Source organism: Armigeres subalbatus, chromosome 2 (assembly GCF_024139115.2).
Source record: "Armigeres subalbatus isolate Guangzhou_Male chromosome 2, GZ_Asu_2, whole genome shotgun sequence".
In the NCBI taxonomy this organism is placed as follows: domain Eukaryota; kingdom Metazoa; phylum Arthropoda; class Insecta; order Diptera; family Culicidae; genus Armigeres; species Armigeres subalbatus.
This window is the reverse complement of record NC_085140.1, coordinates 94,792,966-94,805,457: the sequence shown is the minus strand read 5'-3', so window position 1 is coordinate 94,805,457 and position 12,492 is coordinate 94,792,966. Positions and strand designations below refer to the sequence as shown.

At 39.8% G+C, this 12,492-nt stretch overlaps 1 protein-coding gene across 1 annotated transcript in view; it reads left to right on the top strand.

Annotated features, from left to right (window-relative positions):
• Positions 1-12,492, top strand: part of LOC134210095 (sodium channel protein 60E) — a 640,801-nt gene that overhangs the window by 250,217 nt on the left and 378,092 nt on the right. The gene's annotated exons all lie outside the window — the stretch shown is intronic.

Here is a 12,492-nt window from a genome sequence, read left to right as displayed (position 1 = left end):
ATACCAGCGCCGGCCGTGTCCGAATGCAGGTCAATAAGGGAATGGGTAGGAAAATGTTGACGTGATACTCGCTTTGATAGAAGCCGACGAGTCATCTGCACTTCCACGAGAAATCACTGGGATGTTGGATATATTGGGAAGGGAGTGTGGCGGGGTTCGTTTTGGTAAACGGAATGCCGGGTGTAGCGTGTAGTTTTATCGAGGTGTAACAAAATCACAATCGAACGCGCACTAATTAATTGACTTATCGACCGCACAAAGCAGAACACAATAGTACGATAATCGCGCGATCGTTCTGCGTGCTATTAGGAACACAATCGGACGCGCACTAAACTTGCTAATTAATTCACTCATTCGCACAACGCAGAACAAAATATGATCGCGCGACCGTTCTGCATGCAAAAGGAAACAAGATTAGACGCGCATTTCAAAACATGTAATTTTTACTGACATAGACTATAAACCGAATTGAAATAACATAGGTCCATGTAATATTGACCGATGCACTATCTTTTACAACTATAAACAAGATAATGCTTTAGTTGATTAACCCGATTAGAGTCACACGGCGAACACTGTTATGAACACTTATTTGATCGAAAAAAGCATTCCATGCATATCCCCACATTAAATAATAATGAATGCAGACCTCTTATAGTACTAAAAAATCAATTAGTAACAACCAACATCATGGGATCAACCATCACCAATAGAATGATTTCGCATGAGTCCTGCTCCAATATTTGGAAAGTGACAATAAATGTTAATTCCACCCTTTCCATTTAATAACAGTTTTTGTACGTTTTTGAATTGTTACTTAATGATTTACTAATGTCCCATTCATACTGCTGCATTGATAGTTAACAAAACACTGCATATGACCAAGCATCAAGTGATTTAGGTTTTTGGTATTATAAACTCACTAATTCTTGTTCGGTTAACTCCTACCAATCCACCCAGCGGCGACGGTGCCCCTCTCGTGCATTACAAAATAGATAATAAACCCATTAGAATGGTTTCAAATAGTACAGAAAGGTGAATAAGTTATAAGTGCCCAAATGACGCTTTTATATATTATAATAATATAATGCCACATCCGTTCCTTTACGTTCAGTTCCTAAAGATAGATGAGGAATCTGATAGCCGATACATTGAACTGACAGAGTATCGATTTATGTCGTTGTAAATATGGTTATGAATTGTATGCCCCCTGTGTATAATGTGCATAGCAATTATACAGTGAATTTAATAGATTTAACTAACATTAATGCGCTGGTGCATTTCATGTGCCATCTTCTGTAGGATAAGATTATTTTAAAGATATTTCACTAGTTTGAACTTAAACAGGGGACGATGCCTTATTGTTTGATTTTCATAAAATAACAGAATATTCTAGTTTGCTGCTGAAAACTATCCGAATAATATGATGGTTATTGGTTGGTATGAAATTCAGGATCAAAATGCACGATCGTTACAATAGCTTGGACCGTGATATAGTGTCAATTTGTTTGGGAACACAATATGTGGCCGAGGTTCATGATGTTTAGTGTTTTAAAAGTGGGATGAGGTTGGTTTATTTGTGTGCTAGACCTATTGAATTAGCGCTAGTATTCAATGACAGTTTTGAACGTGTCGAGCAACCTGCCCACCTCCCAGTCTGTAGACGGCTAGTTTAAATCGTGGTCCGGCCCAGGATGGTACGGATATTATTAAAAGATCTCACCAAATTTTCGCGTGCTCGTTGCTCGTTGTCCACGAAAGCAGAAGACAACACCTGCTACCATTGGTATTCCAGTGAGCCGTCGTTTCGCTATTGTGTGCGTTTTCAATCTTCACTAAACACGATTCACTTTAGAAAAAAAATCACACTTTTATTCTTCCACTGAACTTTTTTTCTAAACAAGCATTTTCCCAGCCGAATAAAAAAAGATACAGAAAAATCAGACAGCCAGAAACGAAAACACGATCGCATTCGTTCAATGCTTGCTGCGATCTCTCTTTAGCTTCACATTAGCTGAGCGCAATGAAAACTCTCAATGATTAGACATTGAAGGGCATTCAGAAACAAAGAACTGAAAATGAGCATATATATTAGAGTGGGGCGCAGTTGTATGGAAAAACGTAAACTTCGTCCGATCAAGTGAGATCAAGGTTTTTCTGAATCGTTTTAGGACCCCAATCAACTGTGCAAAATATGGGCTCGATTGGTTGTAACCTCGCATGCCGCATCGCGTTTTAAATTTACATGGAGATTAGTATGGGAAAACGTACTTTTTAACATTTTTGCTATTAGCGGCTTCAGTTTATCACCAATCACGTGACTCAATACGTTAGCATATAGTCTAGAAGATGCCGAAAGACTTTGCCGAAGAAGGTACGTAGCTGGAAGGTCTACAAAAAATGTTATTACGTTTCGAAAATTGATTGTTCAAACCATATGCAAGAAATCAATGTTTCTGCCAGCACTACCGGGCGACCTATGGTTATCGAAGGGCAAAACCTATCTTCCTTCTTGTTTGATTTTTTTCTTTGTGAAATTATTCCGGATAGCTCCCATTAGCTCTAAAGCCCTATAAAATGAATTATTTTGAAATAACACTCAGTTAAAGTATTGGTTTACGTAGTTCGGCAGTGCTGGCAGAATAAACGATTTTTTGCATATGGTTTGAACACTCAATGTTCGAAGCGTTATAACTTTTTTCGTGGACGTTCCAGCAACGTGCCTTCTTCAGCAAAGTTTTTTGGCATCCTTTGGGTTATACTTTAACGCAATGTGCCACTTGGCTTACGATGTACTGAAACCTCTAATAGTAGAAATGCAAAAATATATGTTCTCCCATACTAATTTCCATACAAACTTCAAACGCGATGCGGAAAGCGAAGAAGCAACCAATCGGTCCCAAATTTTGCACAGTTGTTTAGGACCCAGAATGGCTTCGAAAAACCATTGATTTGAAAAAATGACCATGACGCCCCACTCTAATATATATACATATGTTATAAGCAATAATCTTAAAGACGCCAAGAAGGTGACCTATAATTAAACTTCATCAACCCGAGGCAATTTAACTCCTTCCGAAGCAACAACCACCTTCACGACATTGTCAGGTCTGAAGCAATGTGTGGGCATTCTTGTATTAATATTTCCAAACGAAAACGAGCAAGCGGAGGTGACAACCAAAAACGGAACGGGGTCTATGTAGGGTACGTAGTCGAAAGCCGTTCCCGCTCATTGTCATCTATTCCGAAAGGATCGGAAACCTCGTCGAATATGGGCCCTTTGGGATGCATAAAATTTTCATAACAACCAGCCAACAATAGAATCGGTGCGCCCTTTTTGCTGTATCCGGTCGACTGTGTGCCTTCTCGCTGCCTACTACTGTTGGGCACACCTGGCTCCCAATTCGGAATGTTCCGGGACGATAGGCGAGCAGCTTTCTGCTAGGATGGTTCGAAATAATAGCCTGGAAAAGGGAGCGAATTGACAATCAATGAAATGCAAGGATCTGGGTGACTTTAGAGTAGCTCATTGTAAGCATCATGTGAACCTCAAGAGTGACGACTCCAATATTTGCTTTTTTCAATGACAATGGCAAGCATTCGATAGGGACTGGGAAGTAAGGCACTAGAAAATTTTAATTACGCCATCTACATCTTGATAATGTGCTTATGTTCATCGAAGCTATTACATACCTACAAGAATTACTTGAAATTAATTATTTTGATATTACTCTTTAATCACACCTATCACTAGTTGATTAGTGATTCATTTTATTATTACCCCTAAGATGTAAGTTAGGGGTTGTACACTTATTACGTAAGCAATTTTTCTGGATTTTTCGACCCCACCTCCCCCCATGTAAGATTTTTTTCATACAAATGATTTTTTATTAATATGGAGCGTAAGATATACGAGCTAACGTAATTTGTGTACGGACCCTAATCTAAGATCTCCCACCTGGGCGGCAGTTCGCTTCAGCTTTGACTTGGGCCCAGGTCAGATTTCTGTCGACTTCCTTTATTTCTTTGTTGAGGCTACGTCGCGACGCGTCGCCACGAGCTATGGATCTGTTGCGATGTCCTTACGGATTCCAGTCCAGCGCTTGCTTGCAGATTTCGTGACCGCTCTTTCGTAATGTGTGGCCGACCCATCTCCATTTACGCTCTCAAATTCTGTTGATATCGGTTTCTGTGCGAAAAAAAAACATAAGACACGAGAAATAAAAAGTATAGGGAGTGAAAGGTGAGAAGTGAAAGCTTAGGGTGCGGTATGATGCGCGGCTAAAAAGCAAGACAATGCTGAAGGTGGTTGAGTTCGATTGGACCGGAAATTTAGGAAATTTTCGGGATGGAAATTTACTCGACTTACATAAATACTAGACTTCTTCATGTTTTCAAAAAATATCAAAAATTCAACCGGTCAGCCCAGAATCACAATAATTATGCTAAAATGAGCCTCCTGTCAAATTTTCAGCTAATTCGGTTTAGAGTTTTTGGGCTATTTTCAATTTTAGAAAAGATCTAACAAGAGATATAAACCCCGAAAACTATCGCAACAACGTATATACGTAAGCTATTGGTGTGCTCGACAAGTCTTGTGAACATTGCGATTCGTTTCGTTCACGTTTTGACCATGTTAAAGTGATTTTCGAGCTTTTAAGTGCATAAAAACAATGTTTCCTCTAAAAGTTTTTCCCCTTTTTTACCTGCACATTTGAGTAATATTATTGCCAATGCTGATTGGAAGCTGAACATTTGTCATAAATTTACACGTTAGGTTTACTTCAAACAAGTCGCCAAAACTGAACAAAGAGGAATAATAATATAATGAATAAGCAATGATTTATCATAAGTTCAAGAATGTTGTAGAACAAGTTCTCAATTTTCACTTTTTGAGCATCTCACTTCGCACTTCTCAGCTTTCACTTTTTACTATTCACTTTTCATTTCGAACATCTCCTTTACTTTATTAGAATCTCTCGACTGTTTGGATTCAGCACTGGATTTTTCGGTTTTGCAGTCATTTTAACAATAAAAACGAAAGTTTTTTCTTTGCCCTTTGAAATGTTAACTGACCAAGTGACCAAAAAAATCCCCGTTGCTCTATTTCATTTACTTCACTTAAGGACGAACTTTGCGGAATCCAATGATTTTCCACCTCGCATTTTCAAGGGCACCACATTAATACTGAAGCAACAAGCAGCTGTCATCTTTTTATTCTACGCTTGCTGCGACACAGCAAAGCCGTAATAAGAAGATGACAGTTGTTCGTGGCTTCTTTATTAAGTTTGGTGCCTCCAAAAAGACGACCTAATATTTATCTGGATTCGGGATAGTTTCAGCTTAATAAGGAAACGAATTTTAACTGTTCGGCCAAATGACTACACAGAAAAAATAAAGAACCTAAAAAAAAAGTTTAACCTTTTGTCTGTGCTCTGGGGTCAATATGACCCCAGGCCACTTTGAGTGGCTGCCATTTTTTTAGTTTTAAACCGATTCTCCTTTGGTAGTTTGGTAAAACTCGCCGAGATCTGTCTACTAGGTTCACGCTAGAAAAATCTTGAAAATGTGCGGTACGGTGTATTTAAAAAAAAAAACTTACGTTATCTGTGCTCTGGGGTCAAATTGATTTAAATTGAAATTACTATAACTATTTTAATGTTTGGCCAATTTTGGATTTTTGGGGCTGTTTCAAAAGATAATTTAATCATCTTTCAGGTCGTTACCAAAGATTGATTATAGGTGGGCGGGTACATCGCGGGGAGGGGTTTTCGTAAAAAAGGGTGCAAAACAGTGATTTTTCATGCTTATTTCACTTATATTTGAAAATCCTATTCATTTTGAACTGCACCTTTTCAAAAAGGTTATGCAGGAAGGCGTCTGCTTTGACATGAGGCATTGATTAGTTTAGCGCTTGGTCGCTAGGTGGCGGTATATTTGAATTCATTATTTTAGACTACTCAAGTAACTCCGATATATGGAATTTTCTTCATTTTAAATATTCTTATTGCACAATTTTGAAATTTGTAAAGATGACGTCTGTAACAAAGTTCGTCTGGTGGGAATAGACTGTCATGTGATGGAATAAATAATAAGGAAATTTACAAATAGGCGGTGCTAGTGTACTTGCAATATTCTTGCATATATGAAATATTGCTTTAGCTTGAGATCCCTCATACCTACACCCAAGTTGTATTCGGCAACATTATTCAGGATGTCTAGCACTACAAAGCGGTGGTCAATATAATGAGCACTTCTTCCCACTTTTTAATTTGTGCGATAAGAATATTTACACTGAGGAGAATTCTATATATCGGAATATCTTGAGTAGTCTAAAATAATAAATCCAAATATACCAAAACCTGGCGGCCGAGTTCTAAACTTATCAACGCCTCATGCCAAAGCACATGCCTTCCTGCATAGCCTTTTTAAAAAAGTTGCAGTTCAAAATGGGTAGGATTTTCGGATATAAGTAAAATAATCATGAAAAATCATTTTTTGTACCCTTGTTCACTAAAACCCCTCCCCGCGATGTACCCGCCCACCTATAGTCAATCTTTTGCAACGACCTGAAAGATGATTAAATTATCTTTCGAAACAGCCCAAAAAATCCAAAATTGGCCAAACATTAAAAAAGTTATAGCAATTTCAATTTGGGGTCAATTTGACCCCAGAGCACAGACAACGTAAGTTTTTTTGAGCACAGACAGAAGGTTAAAGAACTCAACTTTGAGTACGAAGTTTAAATTTTTAAATCAATATTAGGTAGTTTTCTCACTCCCTCTCATGAATGTTATTATAAACAAAGAGAGCTGCATCGGCCCAACGTGTGCTGTTCCGTGGAAGAAGCCAAATTTGAGTTGTTTTCACCATAGTCTCGAGTGAGTGAAAATAACATAAATTTGAGTTGGTGAAACTTCATAGTGGGTGAAAATTCAACACGGGAGTAAAGGCAAAGTACTCACCGGATTTTTTCGCATTTTACTTATTTTTGGCTTCTTCCACGCAAGGTCGGAATTGAGTGAAAGGAACCGCCAAGTGAGTTGTTTCGCGGTTCCGTGTAGAGTCACCATAAAACTATGTACACAGATAGAAAAAATCACTGAAATTTACGCTAAAAATCATGCACATAAATGGAACGCCATTATTAGCGTAATTCCTCACGGGATATAGCCTAAATGTATACAATATTTGACGTGAATCGTCGATATTGCATACAAGTTGTAAGCAATCTTGTTGGGAAGAGGACCATTTCAGCTTAGAATAGCGTAAATTTCCGCATGTCAAGTTTTACGCGCTGTTTATTTCTCATTATTTTTTTCTGTGTAGCATTAAATAAAAAGTGGTCTTAAGGTGATTATAGAATGAAGCCCGTGGTGAATTTCAAATTCACCACACGTTTATCTACATACATTTCCAAAACCCCAAATCTGGCGTAATAGCTTTCGTACAGTGCCGAAATTCAAATTATGATTGTTCAGCATAACTAAGCAAACGATCTACCATTATTTCAGCCACATACACGTTATGATTCTTTTATCTCGTGCTCTTGAAAAAAATATTGGAAAAGCACGTGGTTTTCAAAATGGCCGATTTCTGGCTTCATTCTATAATCACCTTAAGCTATCAGATAAATAAATAAACAAATCAAATCAAAATCAATAAACCCTTCGAATATAACCCAAATAACACCAAAAGCATGTTATTTGAAAAGAAATTAAAACCTTTTTGTATTTAAGTTTTAAATGTCTCTTTCTTTGTCTTAGGAAAGTGTTTTTTTTTTCAAATGTGTTTTTCGGGAATATTTTTAAGCTATTAATTGTGGTATATTCTATTGATGTTACTACGACATAAATATAACTTCATTATAACACATGCCCCAAGCAACACCACTTGTTTCCAGTGAGTAATTGGTGGCGCAGAGGCATGTTTTGGCGTGAACTAATTAAAAGCGTCAAATATTCTCCGGAGTTTCTTCGGAATTCGGAATTTTCCTAAGGAAGTTGCTCCATGGATTCGTTGAGAAGTTCTTCAAGAAATTTCTCTGGACTTTCCTCCAGATAGTCGTGCAGGAATTCCTCCCCCGAAAGTTCCTTCAAGAAATTCTCTTCCGGGAGCTCCTCCACGAATTCTCCTCCAGAAGTTTTTCAAGGAATTCCAACGGAAGTTCCTAAAGGAATTTCTCCAGCAATTCCTCCTCCGGAAGTACCTCCGAGAATTCCTCCTCCAGAAGTTCCTCCAAGAATAACTCTTTTAAAATTTCCTCTGAGAATTCCTCTTCTGAAGGTTCCTCCAGAAATTCCTTCTCTTGAGGTTCCTCCGGGAATTCCTTTTCTGGGAGTTCCTCAAGGAATTCTTCCACAAGTCTCTCCAGAAGTTCCATCAGGAATTTCTCCAGAAGTTTCTCCAGAAGTGCCTCCAGGAATTCCCCCAGAAGTCCATCCACAATTTGCTTCACAAGTTGCTCCAGATTTTCCGCCGACAGATCTTCCAGAATTTTTTCCGAAGGTTCCACTAGATATTGGCTAGGGATTCTTCGGAAACCTTCTCCAGGAATTCCTCGGAATGTTCCTCCAAGCATTCTTCCCCGAGTTTCAATTTTTTTTTCAAAACTCCTCCAAGTATTCCTCACGAAGTTTCTTCAACAATTTCTTCGGAAGTTTCTCCAGCATTTTCATCGAAAGCTCCCCAGGGAGCTCTGCAAACATCCCTCAGTATTTCCTTCGGAGATTTCTGCAGGAATTCTTACAAGTTCCTGAGGCAATTCTTTCCAAAAATTCCATAAAAGCTATTTCAAAATTTCCCCATGAATTCCTCCAGAAACTTACTTGAGGTTTATTACAATATGCACCAATTTTGTTCAAAGAATTTCTCCTGATATTCTCTTTGGAATTCCTACAGAAAATCCTCTTAAAACTGTTCATAAATTTTTACTGTTGATAATTTTTAATTATTACCAACGTTTTGATATTGTAGTTTGGAGCTTCATCGGGGCTCGAAACTCCTGGATCGAAATATAGGCAATGATTTATAATTATCAACATGTTCATGTGACCGAGAGCCGACAATTCTGATTAGCAACAAATCCAGTCGAGCTTCTTTCGAATCTCACTTAGAATTTTTAACTCAGCTTCCACCCCCTCCAGGGAATTCTTCCGGAAATAACCCCTGAGTATTTCTAGAAAAGATTTTTTTTAAGAGGCCCGGAAGCATCCTGTCAAGAGGTCCGGAAGCCTCTTTTGAAGATGTCCGGAACCCTCCTTTCAAAAGGCCCAGAAGCCTCATTTCAAGATGTTCTTTTCTTTTTTATTCAAGAAGCTGGTTTCCGGACACCTTGTAAGGAGGTTTCTGGGACTCTTGATAGGAGGCTTCCGGGCCTCTTGAAAGGATGCTTCTGGGCCTCTTGAAAAGAAGCTTCCAGGCATCTTGAAAGGAGGCTTCCGGGCATCTTGAAAAGAGGCTATCAAAATTTCAAGATGTTCTTTTCTTTTTTATTCAAGAAGCTTGATAGCCTCTTTTCAAGATGCCCGGAAGCCTCCTCTCAAGAGGCCTGGAAGCTTCTTTTCAAAAGGCCCGGAAGCATTCTTTCAAGAGGCCCTGAAGCCTCCTTTCAAGAGTCCCAGAAACCACCTTCCAAGGTGTCCGGAAACCTCATTTCAAAAGACACGGAAGCCTCCTTTCAAGCGGCCCGGAAGCATCCTTTTAAGTTGTCCGGAATCCTCCTTTCAAGAGGCTCGGGAGCTTAATTCCAAGAGTCACAGAAACCTCCTTTCAAGAAGCTCGGAAGGATCCTTTCAAGATGTCCGGAAGCTTCCTTTCAAGAGGCTCGGAAACCTACTTTCAAGAGACGTGGAAGCCTCTTTTCAAGAGTACAGGAACCTCCTTTCAAGGTACCTGGAAGCCTCCTTTCTAGAGGCCTGGAAACCTTCTTCAAGAGACCCGGAAGCCTCCGTTCAAGATGCCCGAAAGCTTCCTTTCAAGAGTCCCGAAAGCCTCCTATTAAGAGGCCTGAAAGCCTCTTTTCAAGAGTCCCAGAAACCTCCTTTCAAGAGGCTTGAAAGTCTTCTACCAAGAAACCCAGAAGCCTCCTTTCAATACGCCTGAAAACCTCCTTTCAAGATGGCCAGAAGCCAGGGAGTATCCTTTCAAAAGTCCCTGAAGCCTCCTTTCAAGAGGCCCCAAAACCTCTTTTAAGATGCCTCGAAGCCTCATTTTCAAAGGCCTGGAAGTCTCCTTTCCAGAGGGCCTCTTTTCAAGTGGCTCGCAGGCCCCCAATAGTCACAAAAGTCCTGTGGAAAGCTTGATGTATGAACTAAATTTGAATTGAAAAGTTTCAAGAAATAATGAAAACTTTGGCCAATCTTATGAAGTTCATTTTTCATATCTTCCGACCTAACAGGCCCCGATCCAATATAAGAAATAGAGGATACTTCAATTAGTGTAAAAGTTCGAAAGGGTACTTCTCGAGAAAAAGGTTGAGAACCGCTGATTTAGAGCTTTCGATGCCAGTCATATTAGAGAATTTTCAGTGCTTTGTGCCAAACATGCCTAGCTAATTCGAAAAAAGATCAACCCTAGGGATCCCCTCAATCGGTCCGGAAATGGAACCTGTCACCTCAAGCTTCGTAATGCCGTATCATCGACGCTTAGGCCACAGACAAACAGACGTAACACTAGAGAAATTACCATCGACCATGACTTCAACGATCAATTTGAATTTGATTGATTGCGTGTTTCACAACTAGAGGCGCTAGCGTCGTAATCCTTCGAGTTTGACATTTCACTCCAGCGCCTTCTGGTGACAATGTCTTACGAAACATTGTTTCGTGTAACATGCTCGCAAGATGGTGGTAGAGGAGTTGGGCGATGGATTTTTCAGAAAAATGTTCAAGTTGTTACGTCTGTTTGTCTGTGCTTAGGCTATATGAGGTCTCAGAATAATAGAAGTTTAAGGATTGCTTTTTCAACCATCCTCGTATGACAAACTGCCGTGCCTTATAGATATACTAAACATCCCAACGAGAACGAAAACTTGTTTGTTTCGTTACTCTGACTGATAGGACGGCACTAGTTTTCGAGGAACATTCTCTATCACTCGACTTGAATAAACATACCCACCCACACAAACCCAGCCAAGCGCTCCATATGGGGATAACGAGCGGAGTGTTTGTTGTTTGTGCTGTGTGTATGGATAACGCGCACACCCTTCATTCTTCTCGAGTCAGCGAACAGCAGACCCCATCGAAACTGGAGCAAGGGTTGGGTTTTCTGGAGCACTCTTCAAGCGTGGGAAGAATCGTGACTGCTTACTTGCCATATGTCGGCGGGTGCTGCGGTTCTGGGAAAACTTGCAATGGTTTTCCCATCTTTGTCGGTGGTTGGAAAAATGCAACACGAAGCGCACCGTCGGATTTTCGGACCCTACGTCATCGGTTGGGTGGTGGTTGAGCGTGGATAAGAGTAAACTTTCGTTGTTGATGCATTCGTGGGTAGAATCGTAGCATGGTCTATCGTTGACTGGCAGTGGTTGTTTGGGAATTGTTGAGCGAATGCATCCCCATCACATGTTGGGATTAGTTTGGTTTAATTGCAAATCCGCGTTTGGGTTAGGGTTTGGATTGCAGAATGCAATAATGGATGCGCATCCGATGCAAAACAAGGCCCATCGCGGATGCTAGAAGCTAGAATCTATCGCCGCCATGAACTCAAGATATTTCAATCACCATAAATTTGTTTACATTTTGTTCATCTTTACCCGTTCATTTACATCCATCCTTTTCAGTTATATGACGGAGTTAATGCCAAACTTCTACTTTCGTTTTTGGAATGATCGCTTGCATAGGCGTTGCATCAACATTAGAATTGTGGGTAGTACGATTTAAGGTACCCTTAAACCAAAATTAATTGATCACAAATTTTGCACAGACCCATATTTTTGGGTAAATGGATTCTGTGAGCATTCGCTTTTCGAAATTCTATGGAAATTGAAACCCTTATGATCATGTTCGGTGTTCCCAAACGTATTACTTTTGTATTCAAGCTTCCACAATGTTTCAGCAATCGATATGCTCAAAACGTTGACACCACAAATGGCAACAACTTTATCACCCGACAAAGCAATGAAATATATTTACTCATACAAACACATACATAACATAATCTACGGAGTGTCAACGACTCGTTCCGGTTCTTTGCAATAACTTTTTCTCCGGCCCACATTTCCCATTGCAACAATTCAGACAAGTGTTTTGAACTAGTAGCAGAAATGGCTGCCATTACTGTGTGGCTGTCTGACTGTTGGTTGTGCTCTATCAACTCCGAACCAGACTCCAGACTTCGCCGGACTGTTTATTTTCCTTCCGACCTAACAGGCCCCGATCCGAGTGTATGTGTTGGCATTTGTGACAATCATTCTCTTCTTATTCTTTTTCTTCACTGCATGCCCCCGTCACTACATATAGCCTCCCTCCGTTCTGTTATTGTTGGCTCCTA